The sequence below is a fragment of the Somniosus microcephalus genome, chromosome 10, assembly GCF_052327205.1.
Source record: "Somniosus microcephalus isolate GS21.2 chromosome 10, FLI_Smic_1.0, whole genome shotgun sequence".
Taxonomy (NCBI): Eukaryota; Metazoa; Chordata; class Chondrichthyes; order Squaliformes; family Somniosidae; genus Somniosus; species Somniosus microcephalus.
Genome location: NC_140996.1, coordinates 157652466 through 157665787, shown reverse-complemented (window position 1 = coordinate 157665787; position 13322 = coordinate 157652466). Strand labels below are relative to the sequence as shown.

The 13322-nt window shown below is 46.8% G+C and overlaps 1 long non-coding RNA gene across 1 annotated transcript; it reads right to left on the bottom strand.

Moving 5' to 3' along the window:
• Positions 1 to 5948: 5948 nt before the first annotated feature.
• Positions 5949 to 10746, bottom strand: LOC147111789 (uncharacterized). Its single transcript, XR_015079748.1, has 2 exons — positions 8858 to 10746; positions 5949 to 8111 (listed from the first exon to the last, which is right to left on the bottom strand). It is a non-coding gene; the product is annotated as an uncharacterized LOC147111789 (long non-coding RNA).
• Between the last annotated feature and the right edge of the window lie 2576 nt (positions 10747 to 13322).

Genomic DNA, 13322 nt, shown 5'->3' with positions numbered 1-13322 from the left:
AATAGTCAGCTGTTCTAGCCAACTTGCAGTCCTAACAGGCAAATGTGGAGCAATTTTTGTGGAGACCCATTCTTTTGATCATGGAAGGTGCCTATTGCAGGGAAACACAAAGAAAAGAGAAAGGGAACAACAACAAATTACAAAAATAGTCCTATGTCTATGATGCCTGGAATACAGTTGTCTGAATCTTGTTCTTATTTAATTACTATTTATAGGTTGTATTTTCAACTGTTTGCTAATTAGTGGAAAAAATGTTTCAAGTATAAGCAGGGACCTCTTTGGCTAAAGTTAAGGAATGGAGGAAAATACTACGCTATATCATTCAAGCTGACTCAAGGCCATCTTTCAAGACTATCAAAGTGATAAACCTATTTTACATTCTTGATCATTGAACAAAGAATGTAAAACTTCTTCTGTGAACAAGAAAAACACATGTGGGCTATTCAACAACAACTCGCATTTAAAGCGCCGAATGCAAGCAAACTTTCCAAAGTGTTTCACAGGAGCGTAATCAGAGTTGAACCGAGTCAAACACAAAAATCCTTACTTGTGAAAACTTGAAGATATTGGTCTAGAAAATCAGTGTCGCCACGTTTGGGGCGTTATATTTGAGCGGGCGCGAAATTTAGCGCCCGGCGCAAATTATCGCCACCTTCAGCTAAATTGACCTGCTTCGCCCCAAGAGGTGCTTGGAGCGCTAAAGCAGGTGCTGCACGACTGTCCTAAGGCGCTAAGCCGGAGAAGCGAGGCGCTACCACCGAGGGCGGGCGCAGCACAGGTGTGGCCAGTTAGCGATTGCAGGCAGACACGCTGGCGCCGGTCAGCTCTTAAAGGGGGAGGGTCGATTTGGATTGCAGCCACGCCCTGCGCATCGGAGCCCTGATTCTCGGCCTGGACAGACCCGCTGCCACATTCTAACGCCTAGGACCATGGAGAGGGCCAGGGAGCGAGCGCAGCGGTTCAGTGAGGGGGCCCTGCAGGTTCTGGTTGGCGCGGTGGAGCGCAGGCGATCTATCCTGTTTCCGGACAGTGGCAGGAGGCCGCTGCCCACCGACTACCACAAAGCTTGGAAGAAGGTGGCTCACAGAGTGACCTCCAGCAGCATGGTACCTAGGACCCCTGTGCAATGCAGGAAGAAGTTCAACGACCTCACTCGGGTTGTCAGGGTGAGTACCCTTTTCAGTATCCTCTTCATCCCTGCATGTCCACCTCACTTTATGGCCAAAGGGTCCTTAAAGCCCCAATGGCCAGCCCTCATCCAACACCTATGGGGCTTTCATGAAACTCACATGCACATTCACCACTTTACACACTGTAAGGGTTATTCGACCATTGGAGGCAGTGCAGCCAAGATCAGGGCTTCACACTGTACTCAGAGCCCGTCCTTTCTCTTGCAGGGCAAGCTGGCCCACAATAGGAGGCAGCAGCAACGGACCGGGGGAGGCCGGCCTCACCTTAAAGACCTCAGCGATCTGGAGCAGCGAGTCCAGCGCATTATGGCAGGCCGGATGATTGGCCCTGTCGCCACTGGAGATGCCAACCCCGTTCTGGACAGCAATGGTAAGGTCATCACCTTTTCACCTCTCTCCTTCCACTTGTGCCTCACACCAGCATCCTTTGCCACTATCGAACCAATACAGTGCATTGCAGCACTCATGCCTCCCTCGCTGCCGCCCTGTCCTCACGCTAAAGCAACTCTTGTACCTCCCTGCCTTCAGATGGTGAATCACCAGGTGAGGAGGCGGGCCCTCAAGCTGCCACTGTGAGTGATTCTGAAGGTGAGGAGGAAGAGGAAGCCGGACCATCAGTGGCACCCTCAGCCGAGGCAGCCCATGGCCATAATGGGGACACGTCTTCCCTGGAGGGGAGCAGGGGGGAAGGGTCTGAGGAGGGTGAAGCTCCGGGGCCCAGCGGGCTGCAGCGACGCGAGGGGGTTAGGGAAGCTCGGCGGCCTTCTCCCATGAGGGAAAGTCTGGCCTCCAGTCCTGCTACAGTGAGCGCCGAAGAGGTGCGGCTCCTCGCTGAAATGGGTGCCCAGGCAGAGCAGAGGCACACTGAGCTCACGGCTGCAGTGGCAAGGATGCCCGACTCCATTGAGTCACTGGCAAGCAGTGTCCAGGACTTCGGTGCAGCACTGGCAAGGAGTCTGCAGGACTTCGGTGCAGCACAGGCGGCTTCCACGCAAGTGCTTAGTGGTGCCATGCAGTCAGTGGCTGGTCTGATGCAGACACAGATTGAGGCCACACGAGCACTGACTGCTGCCACCCTCGCTGCATCGGGCATGAATCGCCGGGGCCCTCGCCGCGCCGCAGAAGGCCAGCAGTCTGTACTTCAGCAGATTGCTCCGCATGCTGCAGTGCTGCCCCGTGGGAGTGCCAGTGTGTCATCCGACCAGGGAGTGCCTGTCCTGTCAGGATGGCAGCATTCCTGCTGCCAACACTGTCACTCCTCCACTGCAGCTGCCACCACCCGTAGGACAGACTGCTGCCGCCCATGCAGAGTTGGAGCAGTCAGCAGCCGGGCCCTCCAGGCCCAGAGCTGGTCCAGGCCGTCCCCCAAGGGCATCTGCCGACTCAGTTTCTGACACTCAGCAGCCTTCCCCCAGCCTTGCTGCAGCCACTGGGGTCCCATTGCGGAGGAGCTGCAGGGTGGGAAGGGGCCAATCTCGCAAGCAAAGCAGATCACCCTCGAAGACCAAAAAGTAGGTGTGGCAAAATGCTGTAAATTTTTTTAGTGAAGGCCGAGGATCGTGGTCATTTTTTGTTAACTCTTTTGTTCATTGTCTCCAGGTTGTGAGAGCCAGTTATGTGTCTTGACTGCTTTTTTGGGGGTTTCTCTGTATTACTTTGTCATGCGGGAAGGGCACACAGTTTGTTAAATAAAGAATTGTCTTTATTCAGATTGTGCATGATTGCTCTTTGAACTATTTGCTGCCTTAACCGGCTCAGGGTTTGCGGAACCATTCCATTCATGTTCTTTCAATGGCACAAGCCATTCCCTCAGAGGGGGCCTAGAATCGACTTGCAGTAAGCCGCTGATGGACGGCCCTTGCACTTTGTGCCTCCCTCCCGTCTTGGTGCTCCTCCTCCTCCTCCTCTTCCGGTGCTCCAATGTCTGGTGGCAGTGGCTGAGTCCTGAGGATTGCCAGGTTATGCAGCATGCGGCACACTACAACGAAATGGGAGACTCGCTCAGGCGAGTACTGAAGGGCTCCCCCGGAATGGTCCAGACAGCAGAACCGTTGCTTTAGCATGCCGATTGTGTGCTCAATGATGTTCCTGGTCGCTTGATGGCTGTCATTGTATCGTTCTTCAGCAGGGGTGCTGGGCGCACGGAGCGGGGTCATCAGCCAGGTGCACAGAGGATAGCCCTTGTCCCCGAGAAGCCAGCCTCCTGGGTGAACTAGGGCTTCGAAAAGGTCTGCCACAGAAGTCTGGTGCAGGATGAAGGCGTCGTGGCTGCTGCCTGGAAAGCGGGCATTGACAGCTAGTATCAGCTGTCTGTGGTCACACACCAACTGCACGTTCAACGAATGGAACCCCTGCCGGTTGCGGTAATCCTCGGCATTCTCTTGAGGTGTCTGCAAAGCCACATGCGTGCAGTCAATGGCGCCCTGGACCATGGGGAAGCCCGCTATTCTTGCAAATCCCATTGCGCGCTCTTGCTGCTTGTCCAGGGTCATGGGGAAGGAAATGTACTGATGTCTCCTTTTGAAGAGGGCATTCGTGACTTGGCGGATGCAGCAATACACCGCAAACTGGGAGACATTGGCAATGTCCCCAGTAGCGGATTGGAAGGAGCCGGTGGCATAGAAGTTGAGAGCCACTGTCACCTTCACTGCCACCGACAGAGACGTCCTGCTCCTCAGCTGAGGCTGCAGATCTGTCTGAAGCAGGTGGCAGAGCTCAGTGACCACCTCCCTGCTGAATCGAAGCCTCCGAATACACTGCTCCTCAGACATGTTGAGGTAGGAGAACTGCTGGCGGAATACTCTGGGAGGGTAAGGTCTCCTGTTGGCCCTCCTCCGTCTGGCCATGATTGGCACTCTCTCTCGGCGTCTCTGAGCCCTCTCAATGCAATGGAGAAACCCAACATTTCCACCCATTGCTGCCCCCAAGGCTATGGCACTGAAAAATCAATCCAACTGTAAAGTTCTGGGCTGAAGCCAGAAGTACCTGTGCGAGCGCTGACTCAATGTAGAAAGCTCTCTCCCTTTCTCTCTGCAAATCTCTCTCTCTCTCACAGAAGGAGTGGTCCAAAAGGGCTACCACTAAGAAGCCAGGAAGAGTCCCCTTTAAATAGCGCCCCCCCCAGCCCCACAGCGACTGGGAACCGTTCCAGTCAACCAGTCGCTGGGAGCACCAGGCGGAAAGAACAGGGGCGCCACTGAAGTTCCGGTTCGGGGCGTCCAAGGGCGTTGCACCATGAAATGACGTCAGGATCTGCGCGCGCAGCTGAGCGGGTGTTGCGGTTTTTGCGCCGCCGCTAAATGTCCGCTCAATTTCGAGAGAGGCGCAGGTCTCGCTGCACCCGGGCGCTAGCCGCTTCGCGCCCCACTTATCGCCCTCTTAAGGCGCTAACGGCTGGTGCTAACAACTGAATTTCTCCCCCATTACTTCTAATCTCACTGTTGCAAATGAGACGCCAAAATGTATCAATGCTTTCCTTTCAAAATGTTAGTTATAGCCATTATTGAAACACCAGAAAAATGTTCCTGGCAACAGGATCCTCTCCTCAGTTTGAATAGTGGCACCAAAATTGTAGGAAAAGTGAGAAGTATATTAGAACTTGGCAGAAAACTAAATCAAGACAATTGAAAAATAATACATAAGGAGAACTCAATACTCTGACGATTAGAACAGTTTGAAGTCAGAGACCAAATTGTAAGCCTGTAATTTTTCCCCCTCTAGTGAATGGATTCTAAGACTAAATTCTAGTTATAAGCTTGCTTTACTACTAAACTTTGCTGCCGCTATTTAGATGGTAATTGGATTTTGAATGATAACAGGATATTTGTTTCGGTTACTAATTAGGATAGACCATTCATTATTAGATTAGGAAATCTTAAAGATGGGGGAAGGATGAAACTGCCTTGCGCAATAGTAGTAATGGACATGTTAACACTATGAAAATCTTCTGTTTGCTATTTTAAAAGACATTAACCTGCAAAGAGAAATTAAGTTCAGTAATGAACCCCACCTGCATTGGATACCAGGCACTTTGCACATTTTAATATGTTTGTAGTGAATACAGCAAAAAAATGTAACATGAAAAACTTGGAAGGTGTCTCTTGCTGGGGTCCAGTTTCACTGGCTCTGGTAGAACCTCTGGTAGAAATGGTATCTCACCCATTTGGCCATTCTTCATATGTGAGCCTATGTAGTAACAGGCTATTTGACCATGGGGATATTACAGCCAAAATGGATCTTATTCTCGTCCAATATCCACACATGTATACTTTAAAGCAGGAGTCTCAGGAAAGCATTTTTTTTTTAATACCTCTTTCAACCATCTCATGTTTCTTTTTGCTGGTATACAACTCATGCGTCATTAATAGTGGAATAGAATCTGTATCCGTGAATGCAATTATAGTGTTTTGGAACCAGTGTTAAGTTCTAATTCAGCTTCGACTAAATGTCACTGCAGATTTTAGTTATGGAATTTATCATTGAAAATTACAATTTGGTCTGTTCCCCACCACTACTTATGAGCTTAATTACAAGCTTGTTTTGTTCTTAATCGCTTTGGCAGTTAAATACCAGCATCAAGTGAATAGTAAAATGGTGATAGACATGCCATGTGCAATCTTACCACAAAAATAACTGTCAACTTTGCATTAGTAATAGAAACAAGTGCCATGTCTACTTTTATATAAATTGACAGGAGGTACAAATTAGATGGCTGCTTATTGGTTTTAAGTTAGTAGCACAAAATCAACACAATCCAAAACAGTTCCAGTTTACTTTTATTGGTACTGCAAATGCACTCTGTGCTTTACCAAAAAAAACTGTAAACCTAGAGTCTAACAGAACAACCTAAAAGCAAGCCTATTTTGAACTCCTCATTGGTTCAGTGAGTTATTGCACCAAGTGGTGTGGAACTGGTTACCCAGACTAGGAAGGTAGAAACATCCAGTTCTTGATTTGTGTTTGGTTAATTAATCTTAGCCAGGAAAGTAGTGGGAATGGTAGAAGTGGAAAAGGAAAATTAGAGGGAGGAATTCAAACTTTTTTTTTTAATCAGTTGGTTAGGAGTCTGCTCTTGATCACTATTCAGTGACATACTGAAATAGACGTGGCAGGTATGGAATGAAGATAACATGTAATGGCTGTAATGACCAAAGTCAATTAGCCTAATGACATCATCTGGGTTCATTACAAAATGGTCACCTGGATGCGGCATGGGCCTCTGCTGCTCATGGAACCTTATCATGGCATAAGTGATTAGAACCAGGAGAAGGAGGACAGGAAAGAAAAATTCTGATAGGGAGGGAAGAACATTTAGTTGCACTCCAGAATTTTAAGAGTTTTAATGCAATGTTGGCAATTTATATGGTGAATTATAACCTACCATTTAATGTAGCAAATACATTTAACGGATACCTTTGGAAGAATGAAATAAGAAATAACTGTATTTGTGTGTACAGTACCTTCTCATGTCTCTCAAAAACGTATCAAAGTGCTTCATATATGAACCACCTTTGGAGTAGAGATGCTATAATGCAGGCAAATGTAGCAGCCATTCTGCATCAGCAAGATCCCACAAATCATCTTTTTTGGTGGTATTGGTTGTGGGAGAAAAGTTGGCCAATACACAAGGAGAACATCCTGCTCTTCTTCATCCTGAACAGGCAGACAGGACTTTGATTTAATGTCCCACTGAAAAGATAGCATTCTCTCCCTCAGTTTTGTACTGAAGTGTCAACCTAGATATGAGCTCCTGGTACGAGACTCAAACCCACAGGCCTAGAAATTCAGTTAAGGCCCGCCAGCAGGCTAACGCCCAAAAGTTAGCGCTGCGCGCGGAGCCAGGTGCGCCCGTCAGATATTCGGCTTTTGCGCCCCAAGTCGGAACCGGGCGCTATTCCAGGGTGTGCCCGCCCCCGCTTGGGGCGCTGAAACTGAATTTCTGCGCTGTAGGCCCCGCTGCGCCACCCGCTGCGGAGCGGCAGGCTGCGGTACTGCAGGCCTCCTCCTTCTCTTAAGGGGGAGGTGCCTGCAACAGCGAGATCGCCGCTGGATTGTGCCGGCAAATGAGCCCGGCACCACGGAGAAGTGCCGGGCTCGCGGAAAGCAGCCGGCAATGCCGCGGGGGGGGGGGGAGGGTGGTGGAGGAGGCCGGGGAAGGAGGTGCGGGCAGGCGGCCGCCGAAAAAGCGGCCGGCCGCACCTCCACCTTAAAGCGCCCCAGTAGCGCAGCAGTACGGCCCCGTTTTTCAATCGCTGTTTGCGGCCGCTGCAGAAGAGGCGGCCGCAACTAAATAGGGGGTTTGGGCCGGAAGCGGGGCGGAACCGGGGCACTGCGCACACCGATGACGTCATCGGTGTCGGCGCAGCGCTACCGGCTACCGCCGCCATTACCGCAGCGCTGAATATCAGCGCACCCTCTTACACTGGCGCAGAAACCCTATTTGGGCGGTAACTGGGCGCAAAGCCCACTGAATTTCTAGCCCACAATCTTCTAACTCGGGTATGAATGTTAACAACTGACATACAGGGACTGTTCCCCAATAGCTTAGAGGTAAAGTCTCCATTTCCCTGAAGCAACTGAAGTTTTGATTTGGTTTCAATTAAAAATATGTACACTAAAACATGCTTTGTTTAAATATAGCAAAGTACAAGAGCTGTGAATTGTTGATAAATTAGACACAGAAAGCTTACCAGTGATGGTAACAGTATAAAAAGCAGCACTCAGTCTAAATGGATAGATGCTCACTGATTTGAAATGCTGTTGCCCAGACTGCTGGCCAAAGCAGTGCCTTTAGTTATGCCTAGGTTAAACAGAATGGACTGGAGGTTGACAGCCAGGAAAGTATGCTCCGGATCTGTAGTCCTGTGTAACTCTTGAATCAAGATGTGGATTGTGAACAATTCAAATAGTTTCTTATTATTCCTGTAAAGAAAGTATACATTTCAATTAGTCTATCTGTCTAATAGTATTACACTTTATCTCTGAGGGTTTAGACAACAAAGTTTTGGAGTTGATCCTCATCTATCAGAAACATTAATTTTAACTGCTGAAAACTGCAGTCATAAATTGCAATTGATATAAATGGATATTTTCAAATGGTGAGGCTAGTTTTTCAAATGCAGACTGCAAGTTGGTTTTGCTTTCTGGTTTTTTGGTTTGAAGATCATTTGACATCCTGTCTCCTGTTCATAATCTGGACCAGATGATTAATCTCAAATATTACATTACTTACCTCAGCTTCAGTGCAGAGTGTGATTTAAATAAGAAATAAATTGAAATTCAATAAAAATTGAGTTGTGCATGCTTAAGTATCATGCTCATAATGTAGTTTGGGATCATCTTAAATCAGACAAAATGTTAAATATCACAGTAAGCTTCATTTTTGAAATTGCCCACGTCATTAGGGAAAAGCTCAATTAATTGGGGGAGGGGACTGGAATATAAAGTGTCTGAATCCTTCCACACATATGGGTGTCCAAGGACAAATTTCTATTTGTGAAGTCGTTTTAAATGTTAGTGCTAGGTATCACAAGCACGTCAAAGAACAATTACTATTATGAATAAAAGCCAACTTAAATGACACATAAAATTACACATTAAATTTTTGAAATTATACTTAATACATTGGCAACATTTCAGTCACTTCAGCAAGCTGTAATTTTTCGTACTTTATTTTAGAGAGTTTCTGTAGGATGACGCTGAGTTTCTCTAGTATTTGTACCTCCAGTTTAGAGTTTCTCAGAAGCATGGAACAAGTGCGGAACCAGGTCTCATTGCTGCATGCCTTGAGGAAATGCTGCAAATATCCTGCACAAAAAACAAAGAAAATATACTTCTAGTAATACAACATGTTCCTTATTTCATCCGTTCCCACTTAATTCTTAATGTAATGATTCCACAGCTTTTCAATTGTACAGATTTTCTACTGTGGAACACTGCAAAAATGTTTCTTCTTTTCCCCCCTCTTATAATAAATTAAAAGTTGACCATTTGAGCTAAAGCATCTGCTCCTTTTTAGTGCCATGTCTTCGTTCTGTTTTATTATGGTATATAATTGAATTCCTCAGTTCTTCATAAAATTAAGCATCATATTAACATGAATTCAAAATTATTTGTTTTAAACTCTTAAAATTATAATTCAATGCAAATAACCGGCTGCACTGCATGTTTTGTTCTTATGAACATTCTAGTACATTTGTAAAGCATGACAAAATAACTTAGAACCAGATTCAATGTTATGAAAGCTTGACAGCTCAGTGGGCAAATGGCACATTGCCATGGCACTCCTGAATTTAATTCCTGATTTGTGCTACAATTAACTAGCATCAGTTAAGAGTGGTAGTGGGGACACTACAATTTACTGAAGAATCTCCAGGCTCGGGAGAGAAAAAATATCAGGACTCCAGTTCATGAGCAAAGCTGTGCTAAAACTGTACATGTAGGGACCTAGAATCATTCAGCACAGAGGAGGCCATTCAGCCGATTATACTTGTGCCAGCTCTTTGAAACAGCTTATCCAATTGGTTTAAAAACAGAAAATGCTGGAGATACTCAGCAGGTCAGGCAGCATCTGTGAAGAGAGAAACAGAGTTAACGTTTCAGGTCGATGACCTTTCGTCAGAACTGGAAAAAAGCAGGAAATGGAACAGATTTTTAAGCACGTGTAGGAGCTGGGAAAGGGGGGGAGGGAATGAAAGAACAAAAGGGAAGGTCTGTGATAGGATAGAAGGCAGGAGAGGTTAAGAGGCATTAAGAGATATTCAAGGCAAAAGGAGATGGTAATGAGACAGGTTAAGAAACAAATATGGCTCTAGTGTAAATTGCGCTGGCAGAATGAAAGACAGCTGCCATGTGGGAGAGAAAAAAAAAGTGAAAAAAATATATATATGATAGGGGCCGAGGTTATGATCTGAAATTGTTGAACTCTATGTTGAGTCCAGAAGGCTGTAAAGTGCCTAATTGAAAGATGAGGTGCTGTTCCTTGAGCCTACGTTGAGCTTCAGTGGAACAGTGTAAGAGGCCGAGGATGGCGAGGTCTGAGTGGGAGTGGAGCGGAGGATTAAAGTGACAGGCGACCGGAAGCTCGGGTCCCCCTTATGCACTGAACAGAGGTGTTCCGCAAAGCGGTCACCCAATCTGCGTTTGGTCTCCCCAATGTAGAGGAGACCACATCATGAGCAGCGAATACAGTATACTAAATTGCAAGAAGTACAAGTAAATCGCTGTTTCACCTGGAAGGGGTGTTTGGGGCCCTGGACAGTGGGAAGGGGGGAGGTATAAGGGCATGTGTTGCATCTCCTGCGCTTGTACGGGAAGGTGACGGGCAAAGGGGAAGGGCTGTTGGGGGTGATAGAAGAGTGGACCAGGGTGTCGCGGAGGGAGCGGTCCCTTCAGAATGCTGAAAGGGGAGGTGAGGGGAAGATGTGTTTGTTGGTGGGATCACGCTAGAGGTGGCAGAAATGCCGGAGGGTGATCCGTTGAATGTGGAGGCTGGTGGGGTGAAAGGTGAGGATAAGGGGAACCTTATCGTGGTTCCGGGAGGGAGGGGCAGGAGTGAGGGCAGAAGTGCGGGAGATAGAACGGACACGGTCAAGGGCCGTGTCAACCACAGTAGAGGGGAATCCTCGGTTGAGGAAAAAGGAAGACATGTCAGAAGCACTGGTATGGAAGGTGGCATCGTCAGAGCAGATGCGGCGGAGATGTAGAAACTGGGAGAATGGAATAGAGTCCTTGCAGGAAGCGGGGTGGGAGGAAGTGCAGTCCAGGTAGCTGTGGGAGTCAGTGGGCTTGTAGTGAATGTTTGTCAATAACCTATCCCCAGAGATGGAGATGGAGACGGAGAAGTTGAGGAGGGGAAGGGAAGAGTCGGAGATGGACCATGTGAAGGTGAGGGAAGGGTGGAAATTGGAAGCAAAGTGAATGAAATTTTCTAGTTCAGGGCGAGAGCAGGAAACAGCACCGATACAGTCATCAATGTACCGGAAAAAGAGGTGAGGGAGGGGACCTAAGTAGGACTGGAACAAAGAATTTTCCACATGTCCCTTCTGCCACTGTAAACAGTTTCTACTTATTTACGCTATCAAAATCCTTCACTGTTTTGAACACCTCTATTAAATCTCCCCATAACCTTCTCTGCTCTAACCAAACAATCACAGCTTCTCTAGTCTTTTCAAATAACTGAAGTCCCTCATCCTGGTAAATCTCCTTTGCACTCTGTCAAAGGCCTTGACATCTTTCCTAAAGTGTGGTGCCCAAAATTGGACACAATACTCCAGCTGAGGCCTAACTAGTGATTTATAAAGGTTTAGCATAACTTCCTTGCTTTTGTACTCTATGCTGCCATTTATAAAGCCAAGGAACCAACTTGTCCTGCCACCTTCAAAGATTTGTGTATGTGATTCCCTAGGTCTCTGCACCCCCTTTAAAATTGTACCATTTTGTTTATATTGTCTCTCTTCATTCTTCCTTCCAAAATGCATCACTTCATACTTCTCTGCATTAAATTTCATCTGCCATGTGTCTGCCCATTTCACCAGTCTGTCCATGTCCTCCTGAAGTCTGCTACTATCCTCCTCACTATTTACTACATTTCCAAGTTTTGTATCATCTGTAAACTTGTAGATGTTGCAAAGATATACCCAAGTCGAGGTCATTAATATATATCAAAAAGAGCAGTGGACCTAATACTGACCCCTGGGGGACACCACTGCATACATCCCTCCGGTCTGAAAACCAACTGTTCACCACTACTCTCTGCTTACAGTCCCTTAGCCAATTGTGTATTCATTCTGCCACTGTCCCTTTAATCTCATGGGATTTAATTTTGCTAACAAGCCTATTATGTGGCACTTTGTTAAACGTTGTTAATATTTGCCTGAATGGGGTATAAATTGGTCATTATTGTGCCATTTTCACAAGGACTCCTGACACCATATTGGTGTAGAAATATTTTCTGGCATTTGTGGCGGCTGTCTAAAACATATGCTAATGAGGGGCATGACGCCGGTTTTAGGTCCCCCTCTCTATGCCTCAGCCAGTAAAGGAAAATATCCTGTATGCCTTCTTAACACTTTATCTACCCATCCTGCTACCTTCAGGGATCTGTGGACATGCACTCCAATGTCCCTCTGTTCCTCTACATTTCTCAGTATCCTACCATTTATTGTGTATTCCTTTGCCTTGTTAGCCCTCCCCAAATGCATTACCTCATACTGCTCCGGATTAAATTGCATTTGCCACTTTTCTACCCACCTGACCAGTCGATTGATATCTTCCTGCAGTCTACAGCTCTATTCCTCACTATCAACCACATGGCCATTTTTTGTATTATCTGCAAACTTCTTAATCATGACCCCTACATTGAAGTCTAAATCATTGATATATACCACAAAAAGCAGGGGACCTAGTACTGAGCACTGTGGAACCCCACCGGAAACAGCCTTCCAGTCACAAAAACACCCGTCGACCATTACCCTTTGCTTCTTGCCACTAAGCCAATTTTGGATCCAACTTGTCACTTTCCCTTGGATCCCATGGGCTTTTACATTTTTTGACCAACAACCTGCCATGTAGGAACTTGTCAAAGGCCTTGCTAAAATCCATGTAGACCACGTCAAATGCACTACCCTCATCAGCCCTTCTCGTTAACTCCTCCAAAAATTCAATCAAGTTAGTCAAACACAACCTTCCCTTAACAGATCCATGACTTTCTAAATGATGATTTATACTGTCCCTCAGAATTTTTTCTAATAATTTTCCCCACCACCGAGATTAGGCTGACTGGCCTGTAATTACTTGGTCTATCCCTTTCTCTCTTTTTAAACAATGGCACAACATTAGCAGTCCTCCAGTCCTCTGGCACCAAGCCTGTAGCCAGAGAGGATTGGAAAATGATGGTCAGAGCCTCCGCTATTTCCTATTCAGTCTCAGTCAGTGACCGCCACATGGCCTCCACAGTGCCTCTACTCTACTCTGAGGCTACCTACCTGCCAATCTCAGTTGCCTGCTTGTAGTCACTGCTTCTTTCTCCATCTCTGGCTAGATTTGAATGTAGGGCTTTCCCTTTTCTATGCAGGATTGTGTCCCTATGATGAACAGGGTTTTTTGTTTGCACTAGGGAATGGGATAACTATC